Source organism: Phasianus colchicus, chromosome 14 (assembly GCF_987193195.1).
Source record: "Phasianus colchicus chromosome 14, bPhaCol1.hap1.1, whole genome shotgun sequence".
NCBI classification, from domain to species: Eukaryota; Metazoa; Chordata; class Aves; order Galliformes; family Phasianidae; genus Phasianus; species Phasianus colchicus.
In genome coordinates, this window is record NC_143449.1 from 17,565,561 (window position 1) to 17,577,914 (window position 12,354).

The window sequence follows — 12,354 nt, forward strand, 5'->3', positions numbered from 1 at the left end:
TCCAACTGGTAACAGTCAGCCTGACAGAAGGGGCTCTTGCCACAGCACTGGAAGTGGTTCAGAACTGTGGGGACGTAGCATGGAGGGCCATGGATAGAGGGCAGAGTGGGGATGGGTTGGGGTTGGACTGGGGATCCTACTGGTCATTCCAGCCTGAATGATTCTATGATTCTGCAGGATGGCTGCTGCTTCAAGGCCAAGAAGGAATTTTTCCACAGTGACCAAGCTGGCCAAGGAGGTCAGGTATGATTCTTATAAGGACAAAGGAACATAAACTTGTCCTTGTCCAAAGAAAGCTCAAGTGGGAGTGGAAAAGTCCCAGTGTTGCAGGATGACCTACACCTCAGAGGTAAAAAGTAATTAAGAAAGCTGCAGATCTTTTAGCTAAAGCTAAGGGTTAGCCTGCAAATGGAAGAATCTGACTGACGATCTCTTTGACTGATGTAACTTCAGGCAAAGAGAGTGGAGCCCTGAATATCCAGCAAAGCTGGACTTTGCTTGAAGGATTTTCCAGTGATGTTCTGAGGGAATACTGTACATATATGATGTTCATACACATATGCATATCATAAATGAGATATATTTTCATGCACATATAAATAAGCACACCTGCACACGTATAGAAAAAAATTCATCAAGGTTGAACCCAAGATATTTGAGTTCAATATGAAGTTCAATATCAGCCAAAATATAAAGCATTTAAACTAAGTTGTGTTTAACTATTCAGCTGTTGCATTCCCCCAGAGGCAGCAGCGTAGATTTTTCACTATTACAGACTTAATAAATTGTATTTGATAAGAATGCTACATTGCAAACCCTCATTGGATTTATTGATTTGTTCTTTTTTTCCCTTAGGTCGAGTTAAAACTCGTGCAAAGGTACAGCTGCAGGCCTAAAAGATATTCTGCAGCACATTCAGTCTGAAGCTTTGTTCTGTGGGCTGTGTTGTAGGTTATCCTACACCTAATGGCCAAAACTAAGAAGCTAAAATTCATCTTGAGAGATAATTAAAAAAATTCAACTGTGAAATGAAACTATCAGCATGCCACCTATTAACTAACAAGATCAGAGTTACAAAAGCTGCAAGCTTGTGCTGTTCTCACTGGTGTAAATGCCACAGAAATGGAAGCTTTATTGAGGATTTCAGCCCCAACACAACGTTTGAGTATACCTGAAATTCACAAAACAGCTTATTTTATGTTAGCCTACCAGATGTCATAGCAGGAGACACCACCAGAATGTCCAACATGCCGGATACTGAAAACCTGTGGAATCAGACTTAAAAGTCTCTTCTTACACCCGCAGCATGCTCCTGCCATTTCATTTTAGCCATTTTCTCTTGCCTTTAGTTGGCCCAGCAACACAGTGAAACAAAATGCACAAACCTTCAGCTTACATCTCACATGAGCAGAACACACACTGTCCAGAGTCTAAAAAAGTCCACAGTGCCAAAAAAAAAAAAAAAAGGGATTTTATTATTTAACCACCCTATCTATGCTTGTCATCTTACACAAAAGCATCTATGAAGTTTCTCTGTATCCATCTCAGAACGCTGAAAATATAAGTTCCACCTTTGATTTTAAAAAGTCAAATACAATCCTCCAACTCAGTATAGTTGTTGGATGAATCAGGCTCCTCTATCTAACAAAATACCTTTTCAGCAATACAGTTTCTGGAGTCTGAATCGACCTGCAGTGCTTTTTCTTACTGCAGTTGGGTTTGTTTAGTGCAGAAGAACGAATACTGATAAGCTGCTGGATGTGAACTCACAGTACTGTGCTTACATATTGCCAGCTACGTCGGACCCGGTGCCAAAAGGAGATCTTTATTTTGAGTGCAACAGGAAAAGCAAAACTTTTTTCTTCTCATCAAAAAAACGTACTTAGCAATCCACTGCTCACTGTAACAGCATAACTACATCGCTTAGTTCTCCACCAAATTAAATGAGGTACAGTGGCAATAATCTCTATTTGTTACAGACAAGGAGACACTCAAGCCTTTAAACCAGCACCTTGAAACCGACTGTGCACCTTTCATTAGCATTTCCATGCCTATTCCCATGGGTTTGACCAGATAACTGTGAAAGAGCTGAAGCTCACAGCCAAGGGGCAGCTGTGCCATGATGGCCACAGAGCCACAACCACTGCTGCCACAACGCTGGCTGCTCTCAGTCACCACATTTGATTGGTTTGGTAGATCTCCGTGCAACTCAGCCAAAGAATTCCTGATCCCTTCCTGCATTCACAACCCCCCCACACTCCTCACTGTGCCTGCAACCTCTGAATCTACTTCTTGGCAGCCAGAAGGCTCTGTGACATTCGCACTTCTATCTTCATTTCAGAGGCATTCAAGCAGCATCACAGGGAAGTCAGAAGTACAGTGAAGCATAAGGAAAGGCAAGTGCCTCCCTGCCTGCCCCACGGGTGGATTGCCATGGAGATGGCACCTCCTGGGTGATGCAGGCAGCTTGTCTGAGCACATTGCTGCTCGGTACTTGTGCCCTCATGACACATTCCAACTGACTTACCATTGGGCAGGATGCCATTCAAAGAGACTGGAACAAGCAGAGATGGTTAGAACATGATCTTCCTGTAAATCATTTTTGCTGGTGGCAGGAATGTTTGAATTGCATTTCCTCCTGATCCTGAACAGGTCAGGGTTTGATACCCAGCAAGCTAACTGAGCTAGGAGACCACAGAGCAGGGGGCTGGCTCTGCTTTACTGCACATCTTCCTGCAGCAGTGGCAAGGCACACCTGGCCTGAATGCAGCTCAGTACTTCCTTAGCTCCTATGACTTCCCTAAATTTACACTCGGGACAAAAACAGAGTTCAGATTTCACCAGAATCACAGAGAGCAAAGCATCTTTGGCAGAGGATGTGTTATAACCCAATCCCCAGTATGAGCATACACCAGGCAGCCTCTGCTGCTTTGCTTCATCTCCATCAGGTCAGAAGTCAATGGTGTTCGTTCCTTTCCTTTCCCACCTCCACTCAAACACATCCTTCTCTCTTCAATCCCAAAATACAAGTCAAGACACCCAAAGCAGAGAGCCAACAGGGAACAGTCAGTGAGAAGTTGCTCTTCTAGAAGGCAGTGCAGCAGGAACCTAATTTGGGATTCTGGATTGCATCTGAAAGTCTCACCATCGAGGCTGAGTTAGCTTAAATGATCCCCTTCTGACCCCTGCATTGGGAGTGCCTGAAGGTCAAGGCATCATCTCCCTCTCCTCCACACGACCTCCAAAGATCCTAATCTTTGCCCAGCCCTGTCTTTAAATAAGGGCCCTCCTTCACTGGATACCTCCCAGACACAGTTGCAGAGGATAGATAATTCTCTATATGAAGATACAGATCATTATAGCAGAAGGGAAAATGCACCAAACCGAGGGGAAATCACAGCATCTCCTATGCACTAATTCTCCTTACAAATTCCCTTAAGACTGTGGTTTTCTGGAGAAGAAACATCTCTTCCTCCAAGACGATTTGGAAGCACAATGAGGCTTCTTACAGCTCAGAAATACACACACACAGGTAATTAAATCATTCCAAATAGAAGTAACTCATTCTTGCATGCACACAAAAGGTGCAAACACTTAATGCCACACTCTGAGTTAAGGAATGAACTATTTGCTCGTTTTGTAATAACATTCTTAGAATTCAGAGCAGACATTGAACAGGCTTTTGGGCAGAGGACGTGGTAACTGGTTCCATTTACAAGAAAGCTGGATGGCACAGCTGACCATGGGTGAGCAACAGCCAACAGCGAGTGCACAAATGGAGGAAAAGGCAGCTCTGAAAATCAGAAGTTTAGCTTTGCAGGAGGGAAATAAAAAAAATCAGTGCATCCTCAGTAATTTAGATGCCATCTGACACACATGAACTTTAATTCTAGGTTGCTAAGTCAGAACTATTAAAAAACCATTTGGTGACTTACCCTGTTCTAATTTCAGCCCAAGTTGGCAAGGAGAACTGGGGTGAAAAAAAAAAAAAAAAGCAAACAAAATATCTGTGCAGCCATGTGATCTTATTGCGTTCTAAATAAAAATTAGTTCCCACACATCAAGTCAGATTCTGAAGTGCCACACTCATTTTTGGCTCCTAGCAACTGCTACATCAATCTGATCCAGACACACAGCAGTATTTTTGTGAGCATTTCCACCAAAATACTCTTTCTTCCCTTCCAGTTCAGGGTGGTATCAATATGAAGAGATTTCTCAGAAATGTTCCCAACACCACAGATCTTCTGCAGCTTCGATCAGCCCCGATAACTGAGCAATAAAGAACATTCACTCTGCTTTTCCTCCAGCTCCCACGAAGCCTTTGCCTCTCCAGCCCCAAAAGCAGCCCCACGCTGTCATATCTCCATCCAGGCTCCTACACACAGCACTGTAGGGACGTGCTGTCCTCCACCACTTGCACTCATCACACTTCTAATCAGTTGATCCCCCCCTCTTCCCTCTCTCCCAGCTCCGATGTGCCCTTGAGAAGAAAGAGAACCGAAAACAGTGAGATTGCAGCTGGAAGAAACCAAGTCAGAATGTCAGACCTCACATTTTGGTTCTGGTTCTTACCGTCCTCAACAGCCACCACCATGCCATGATTGTGTGATGATGATGATGATGACACTGTGACAGTTCCAGTGTTGTTCCCATTGATGCTTCACCCAAAGCACTGTGGTCATCTCTAGCTGAGAGATCCTTCAGAAAAACCGAATTCATGGCACTGAGAAGCACAGGCTCGCTCCCAGACATGATAAAACGAAGCGCCTAACTTCACCCCGATGATATGAATCATGCATTTGGCCCTCAGACAAACCTCTCTTCTTCCTTTGCTGTTTAACGTGAGAGTGTTTCCACTGAGAAATCCCAGCACGCAGCAAGGTCACACTTGTCTCAAGTCGTTCACACGTTCCAAGTAAACACTTCAACACAGTCTACCTACCCAAACCACGTAACCCTTGTGAGGGAAACCAAGCAGCACAGTGAAGATGACTGCTTTTTTACATAACTGATAGCCTGAACAGAAGAGCACACACAACACCGTATTGTCGCTGTGAGGAACAGAGCTCATTACAGAGCCAGATCAACTGTGCACCAATGGAGATCAGCAAAGCGAGCCTCCAGGAGGCTGTGTGAGCAGAACAAGCTCGTCACCAAACTGTGGATAGCAGGAGGCATTTAGTAGAAGCTAGAAACATCATCCTCTGCGAACTGACAAAAAATTCAGTTAAAATAATAGCCAGATCTTTCCATCATGTGATGGAAAGAGGATTAACAATCAGCAGTGACACTGCAGAGGTCACATCTAACCACGTCAGGATCCTCTCAAAAGTGAGGATTACAAACAGAATTCTCCCAGGGATGAGAACCACCTGCAGTCAGGGTTGTATGGTCACATTTTGGAAGGCCCATGGTAGCTTTAGCAGGGTTACTCTTGGATAACAACAGCATCATGGTGACTGACTATCTGCTTTCACTCAGGGTGGTGAGGGACTGGAACAGGTTGCCCAAGGAGGCTGTGGATGCCCCATCCCTGCAGGCATCCAAGGCCAGGCTGGATGTGGCTCTGGGCAGCCTGGTCTGCTGGTTGGTGACCTGCACATAGCAGGGGGTTGGAACTGGATGAGCATTGTGGTCCTTTGCAACCCAGGCCATTCTATGACTCTATGAATATCACTCTTCTGGAAGAAGAAACTACATTAAAAAGGGGAAAAAACACACACATGTTCATAGTATGGCTGAGAGCAAGAAACCACAGGGACAGAGGGTTCAGGAGCAGAAAAAGCATTGACCTGAGCACTGCAGAGGGGCAGAACCAGGAGCAGTGCCCTGGCTGACAGCAGCTGCTGCTCAATCACAGCTGCGTTGCCCCCCACACTGCTGCCCTCCTCCACCTGTGCTGTAAGTATCCTCACACCCCACACACGGCACTCTGCTATGCAGTTATTTTAACCCAGCACTGCTGTGAGCTAATTGGCCGTGCTGCAAGGAGAAATAGTTGGGATTAATTAGTGTTTCGCCACTGAAGAAAGCGCCGTGTTGTTGCGTTTGCCTCAGTTGGAGCCCTCCGACCACAGTTCCACGGACACCTTCATGTATGAATACACAAAGCTCTGCTTTGGGTTGGGACAGACTGGGACTGTGGGAGGTGTAACCACCTCCTCGCACACAACTTCAATGCTTTATGATGGATGCAAGGCACTGTACCCGATTTTCAGCAGCCCCATCAGTGAAGTCCTCTTATGACCTCTTATTCTTCCCTCCCAGGGAAGCACATCAGCCTCCAGGAACACAGGACAGGGAAAAAGGTGAGAAGCAGAAAGGTGCTGTGCTAAACCCATCTTCCTCTGCTCTCTGCCCACACACACATCCATCACAGGGAGGGAGGGTGGATGGAAAGGTGGCTTGAGAGGGATAAAGTTAGAGCCCATCCACACCACGGTCACTGTTAGGGTGCTCAACAGCTAGGCAAAGCAAGTCTAATCTGCTGTACTCCAGGCATGTGTTGTCTCAGAACCATAAAAAGAACAGCAGCAATACTTGATATAGAGGGAAAAAAAAAAAAAAAAAATCAACAAACAGAGCAGTTAAACAATTTCTGTGCAGACATCTCAAAAAAAAAAATAACAGTTCAACCCGCAGATAATACTACACTGTCGTTGTTCTTTCTGCATACTTTTTCATATCGACATTAGACATTTCCATTATTGCATGTAGATTTTAGTATATTTTCCATACAGAAAGGACTGAGATAACAAGCACCACTGAAATACAGCAAAGGAATGGGACAGCACACTGATAGGCTAGTGTAAAACTTGCAATGTCAAGTTTTTCCCTTAAAGTAATAGATGATGTTATTAGACAATGTAATTATTCCATTAAACTAAAGATTTTATTTATTTAGGGCAGGAGCTGCAAGAACAGCTGCCTCACCAGGCAATACAACTCCAGGCATTGCAGTCCTCGTGAACCTTCCCTCCTCTCCTCTTTTCTTTCTCTACAAGGAACCACAGACATATATGAAAACAACACCTTCCATCAAACTGTATCAACCAAGCATCCCCATAGACAGGAACTGGCAGAGCCCAGATGCAGGTGGGGCAGCCCAGCTGCTCATTTCTCATGACAATACCAACGTTGTCTCTGTTCCTACAAAGTAAATCATGGTGTCATCTTCAAACATCAGCTTACTAAAACTCAACTCTGTTCTAATCCCATTAGGTTTTGGTATTGACTTTAAAGAAGAAAGGGGTAAGCTCTTACCCACTGCCACTCTGAGCATACGGGTTAATTACCAGCAGCTCCTCTTTCCATTTATTTTCACTTTTACTATGCATACAAAAATCAATTCTCTCCATAAATTATAACCATGCTCCCTCTGAATTCCCTGACCTGGGTGTGGACAGCAGCAAAGGAGGTTTAAACAAGATGATCATTTGTGCAAGTGCTGCAAGGAGCCGGAATAGCTACACCATCATGGAAACGTGTTGGAATGAATTCATTGCCATCTGTCTTTATTTTGCTAACCAGCTCAATCAGACACCACAAATATACTCAAACATGAGAAAAATATTTAAATTATTTGTGCTAGGTCCTTTTTTCAACATGGAACTCTCCCTGTCATTGGTTTTTATCAGTACTGAATGCCCATCAGTAGCAGTGAATTCACTCTCACACTGCCTTTAGAACACATCTGTCCAACTTCAAATCCACTTTGTATTAACAATGTAAAAAATATATATATGTGTGAAAAAGTTATGATATTACAAATACTATACAGCTGTGCAAGGAAGTGCAACAAAAATTACAAATAGCTGGTGGTTCTGCCACAATGATTCTCATAAAGAGCATAAATCCTGGAGAGCGAGAAGGAAACGACGGAGAAAGAAACAAAGAAAAAATGCACTGTAAGAAGAAAATATAGAAAGAAATGAGGAATAATCAGAAAGCAATTAATAGAAGACGAGGAAGGAGGCACAGAGCACTGCAATGGCTCTGCCAAGGGGCAATCACCACTGCCATTCCCAGTCATTGTGGCATAAGGGCAGGAAGTGGGGAAGCAAGGATTGCTGGAGGGGAGCACGCTGCCCAAACACACACCTAGAGATGTGAGGAACACTGTGCTATGTCAGCTTCACTCAGCCCAGAGACAGCTGCCAGTTTTCTCTCCGCCTCAGTGGAGTGAAAGTTCCAACCCTTCCAGGGAGGCAGACCTACAGCACACACCATTGATCCCAGCAGATACCCTGCGTGCAAATATCTGTACAAGTTTTTTGGGTTACTTTCTTTGTTTTCTTTTACTACAAACAGGAGGGAGGACCTGGAGTCAGGCTCAGCAGCACTGAGGTGGGAACTCACGCTCCCAAAGGGGTTGACTGCAAATATTTGCTCCAGTGCTTGGACTGCGTCTGAAAGAGCTTAGTGTTACAGAGATGAAATGCCTCCCCTTGTCCTCCCCAAAAATCCATGCTACAGACATTAACCCACAGACATTAACACAGCAAGAGATGCAGGTAGCCTCTCCTAGAACCCCGGCACTGAGGGCAAAACTCATCACACCTATTTTTTGCATACAAAGCAAAGCTTTCCCTGAGACTGTGAGCACATCACATAACCTCACTGCCACTTATGGGCACTTCCCAGACCCTAATGCCACGTCCCAGCCTCAACAGTGAGGACTGAGGGTGGCAGAGCCTGGTTCTGCTGCTAGGACCCACGAAGCCCACACTGCTCACACAGCCATTGCCTTCAGCTGCAGTGCCCAAGCTCTGAAGGCAGCAGGGAAGCAACCAGCACCAAAAATGCATCAAACTCTCCTCTCCCAGACCCAGTGCCTGCTGCTCAGCTGTCCAGATCCATCAGAGCAGGGTGAATCTTCAGCAAGAGAATGCAATTAATAGGATGCACAACAAAGCACCATTAACAGAAGGCACACATGCACACCCACCAAGCATCCAGCGTGGCCCATGCCTCACTTAAACCATCCTCTTGCTGCTCAAGGCTGGTAGAAATGCAGTAGCAAGCACAGAAAATACAGCAGCACTGCTGTAGCTGAGGCATTCCCTGCACCTGGAGCTGCCTGGAGAAGCAGCACAGGGGAGCAGTGCTTCACCTCCTGATGCAGGTATGCATGGACAGCAGGATACAACAACCTGCAGTGCTTCACAGCTCAGATACCTACTGCACAACCAGTTCTAGAGTCTCTACAGAGCACCCAAAAGGAACCCTGTTCATTAATAGTAATTTAGGTTAAGTGACAAAGTCCCACGTTCTCCCTGCACGGAACACATTACAGCAGGTGGCTTCTGCCCTCAGCACTCGGTGTCCTCAGCCAGCACCACACACGTGAAATGCTGCTGCTAATACAAATAAAAAACCAATCAGGACCACTGACAGGAAAAAGCAAATGTTGTGCTGTATGCAGTAGGGCTGCAAGCGTGCTAGCAGAGGAGAAATCAGCACTTCACTGGGGTTCATGACTTTTAAAGTAGAAATACATGAGGGAAAGCTCTGCTGACTCTTTCAATTTCTCTTTTTCAGGCTTTTCCTGAGTTGGTATTTTCCACACCAGGCAGACAATACTAAATTTGGAATTCTTCAGCTGTGTACAGCACTAAAAACATGTCGTCTTCTAATGCTGCCTCTTGTGAAATCTCTTGGGTTTCTGGCACAGCATCTTTATTGCTAGTACAGGCTGGAGATACGGAAAGTTTCTCAGCACAGCCTGGAGACTAAATTTATTTCATGTAAATAAACATTTCTGAACAGCTTTAACGAGCAGCTGGAGCCGTGCCATCAGGCACCCCACAACACAAATGCCAGGATGCTGTGAGGGCTGAACCCCAGCACACAGCTCCCAGAAGACCCAAACACAGTCTAGGAGCCAACCCCCATCTCCTGCCTGGGACACCAACAGCACTGAACTGAGACAGAGCACCTTCAGAAAGTAAAGACTAAAAAATAAAGCACGTTGGCAAGGCATTTGTTTGCATGCATGCATGCCTATAGCAGTTTAGCACTGTTGCTTTGGAAGACATCATTCACCGCCTCAGCTCCAAGTCCCATTTGTCATCAGGGGACCAACAGGACAAGCAGGATGTTTGGGTCTGAGTAAAGCATAAAGTTGGATCAAAGAATCTGAAAAGTGCAGTTGGAGAGTCGGGCTGGTCCATAATTTTTTTTGTCTAAACCCTTCATCCAGGAACAAGAGTCTTTCAGCATCTTCTCCTTGATAGAAATTCTCCACTTAATTCAAAATGACAGAGATGAAATGAAATTCCTCCCATCTGAGGAAAGCCAAGGTCAGAGAAAGTTTTAGTCTCCAAATTATAAAATAAATAGTAATAAGTAGCTCCAACACCCGTATTGATTTCATTTTAAAGAGGTAATTAAAAAGAAAGACTTCCAAAGCAGGCTTGCAAACCAAGTAGGCAGACAATCGCATGTCCTATATCAGACACATGACATTAACTGGAGGGTGGGCACAGTCCTGGCTCACCAGCATCCTTTAAGCACAAAAAGAGTCAATGAAAACTACAAATGGGGAGAAGCGTTTGGTAAGGAAATGCCTGCTACAAAAAGATAGCTTAAGGTGCAGATGTTGAAGAGGGACATCTGTTAGTGGGCAGGGTGGGGATGGGCTGATGGTTGGACTTGGGGATCTAAGTGGTTTCTTCCAACCTTAATGATTCTTTGCTTCTAAGAGTGGAATATACCTCCATCCTCTTACAGAGGGTAATTTCCACTGGCTTTTGTACCATAAACATCTCCTCACTTACTCCCCTTGTTCTTTTCAACGCAGCTAGATCAGCTTCTAAGGAGCAGAGTTACAGATAAGAGAACAAAGAGGGATCCCCACAAGGACAGTGAGAGAAAAACCAGTGTGTAGCTTATGATGTCAATAACAGACACGAGGCAAACACGAGCAGAAGTTATCTACTATAAAACATTCAGTAACCAGACCGTTATCAGATGCTCTCATCACGATAACAACCTCCCAGCTGAGGCTGGAGTATTAATATCGGGACTCTGATGGCTTCCTCTAATAACTTTGGCCTAAAAACATAAGCCGCTTTTACATTTTTAATTACAACTGGATTTTATTCTGGGCCTATAATCCTTTTCCAGCAATTGGATTAATGCAAATAATGACTTAAGGAAAGGGGGAAAAAATATAAATCCAGTGAAAGCAAAACCTTTCCCACAAAGAAGAGGCATTGCTTCTGGGGGGGCCAGTGGAGCATGGCCAGAACAAAGCTCACTCAGCTCCCAGCAGCCACATCTGCACCAACATCTGCAGGGCTATGGGCTGAGCTCCACATTCCCATGGAAAAATACCTGGATGGAACTGCTCTCACAGTACTCTCAGCACTGGAAAACACCATAACCCTCTATCAATGATGGCTGTAGGATGTGTAGGACACAACTCGTGACCTGCTGCATGCCAACAAGGGCAGCAAAGGTGCCAGGGACAGACAACCTCTTCACCAGTCTGCAGCTTTGGCTGTTTTATTCAGTCTTCTCCCAGTGTCAAACAAACAATAGAAGTACAAAACATCACCGTTAGTAATCCCATGAAATGCAAAGCTCCTAAAAATTAACACAAAATGAAATAATTCTTTCAGCAGCAACAGCAGCAATGCACAACAGTGTTCCCCTGAGATGACTGTTGGGTTGCATTTCCATCACTGCCACCAAAACCATGTCTTCAGTCCCCCCAGTCCTGCTTTTGAAGTTAAGCACAGAAGGAGAATCACCATTCTTCCATGAAGCTCCTGTTATTGAATGGGGGTTCAGACCTGCTGAAAGCCCATTTCGTCCTGTTACAAATTCAGTCCACAGCCAGTTAACAATGAACTTCCATTTTTGTTGCCTCCACAAGTCACTTTATAGGTGCAATATATGTTTCCATTATAACAATTTTTGCATGTAAATATCTGATTCCAGGCAACGCAGCATTTTTTAAGATAACTTCTGGTCACAGAAAGATTCATCAAAATAATTTGAGGAGAGAAACAACATTGTTTAAAAGTGCTGTATGAGATGTGACTCTGCTTTGGGTCATGCAGGTGGGCACCTACAACTGTACAAACCAAAGAGCAGTTTGCAGCTTAAACAGTACTTTAGGTAATGGCCTTCAGTTGTACCAGGGGAGGTAGAGGTTGGATATAAAGAAAACTTCTCTGAAAGAGAGACAATACACTGGCACAGCTGCCCAGGGAGTGGTGGGGTCACCATCCCTGGAGGTGCTCCAGAATTGTGGGGATGTGGCACTGAGGGATGTGGGGATGGGCACAGTGGGGTGGGTTGGGGTTGGATTTGGAGATCTGAGAGGTCTTTCCCAGCCTGAATGAT

At 44.9% G+C, this 12,354-nt stretch overlaps 1 protein-coding gene across 3 annotated transcripts in view; it reads right to left on the bottom strand.

Annotated features, from left to right (window-relative positions):
• The window catches only part of HTR2C (5-hydroxytryptamine receptor 2C), a 194,349-nt gene that overhangs the window by 112,422 nt on the left and 69,573 nt on the right, over positions 1-12,354 (bottom strand). The window contains exon 1 of one of the 3 annotated variants that reach the window (XM_090150395.1): positions 4,573-5,109. The exons of the other annotated variants lie outside the window; for them this stretch is intronic. The gene's annotated coding sequence lies outside the window, so the exon portion shown is untranslated. Of the gene's footprint in view, positions 1-4,572; positions 5,110-12,354 lie in introns of those variants that run through there. 3 annotated transcript variants of the gene reach the window in all.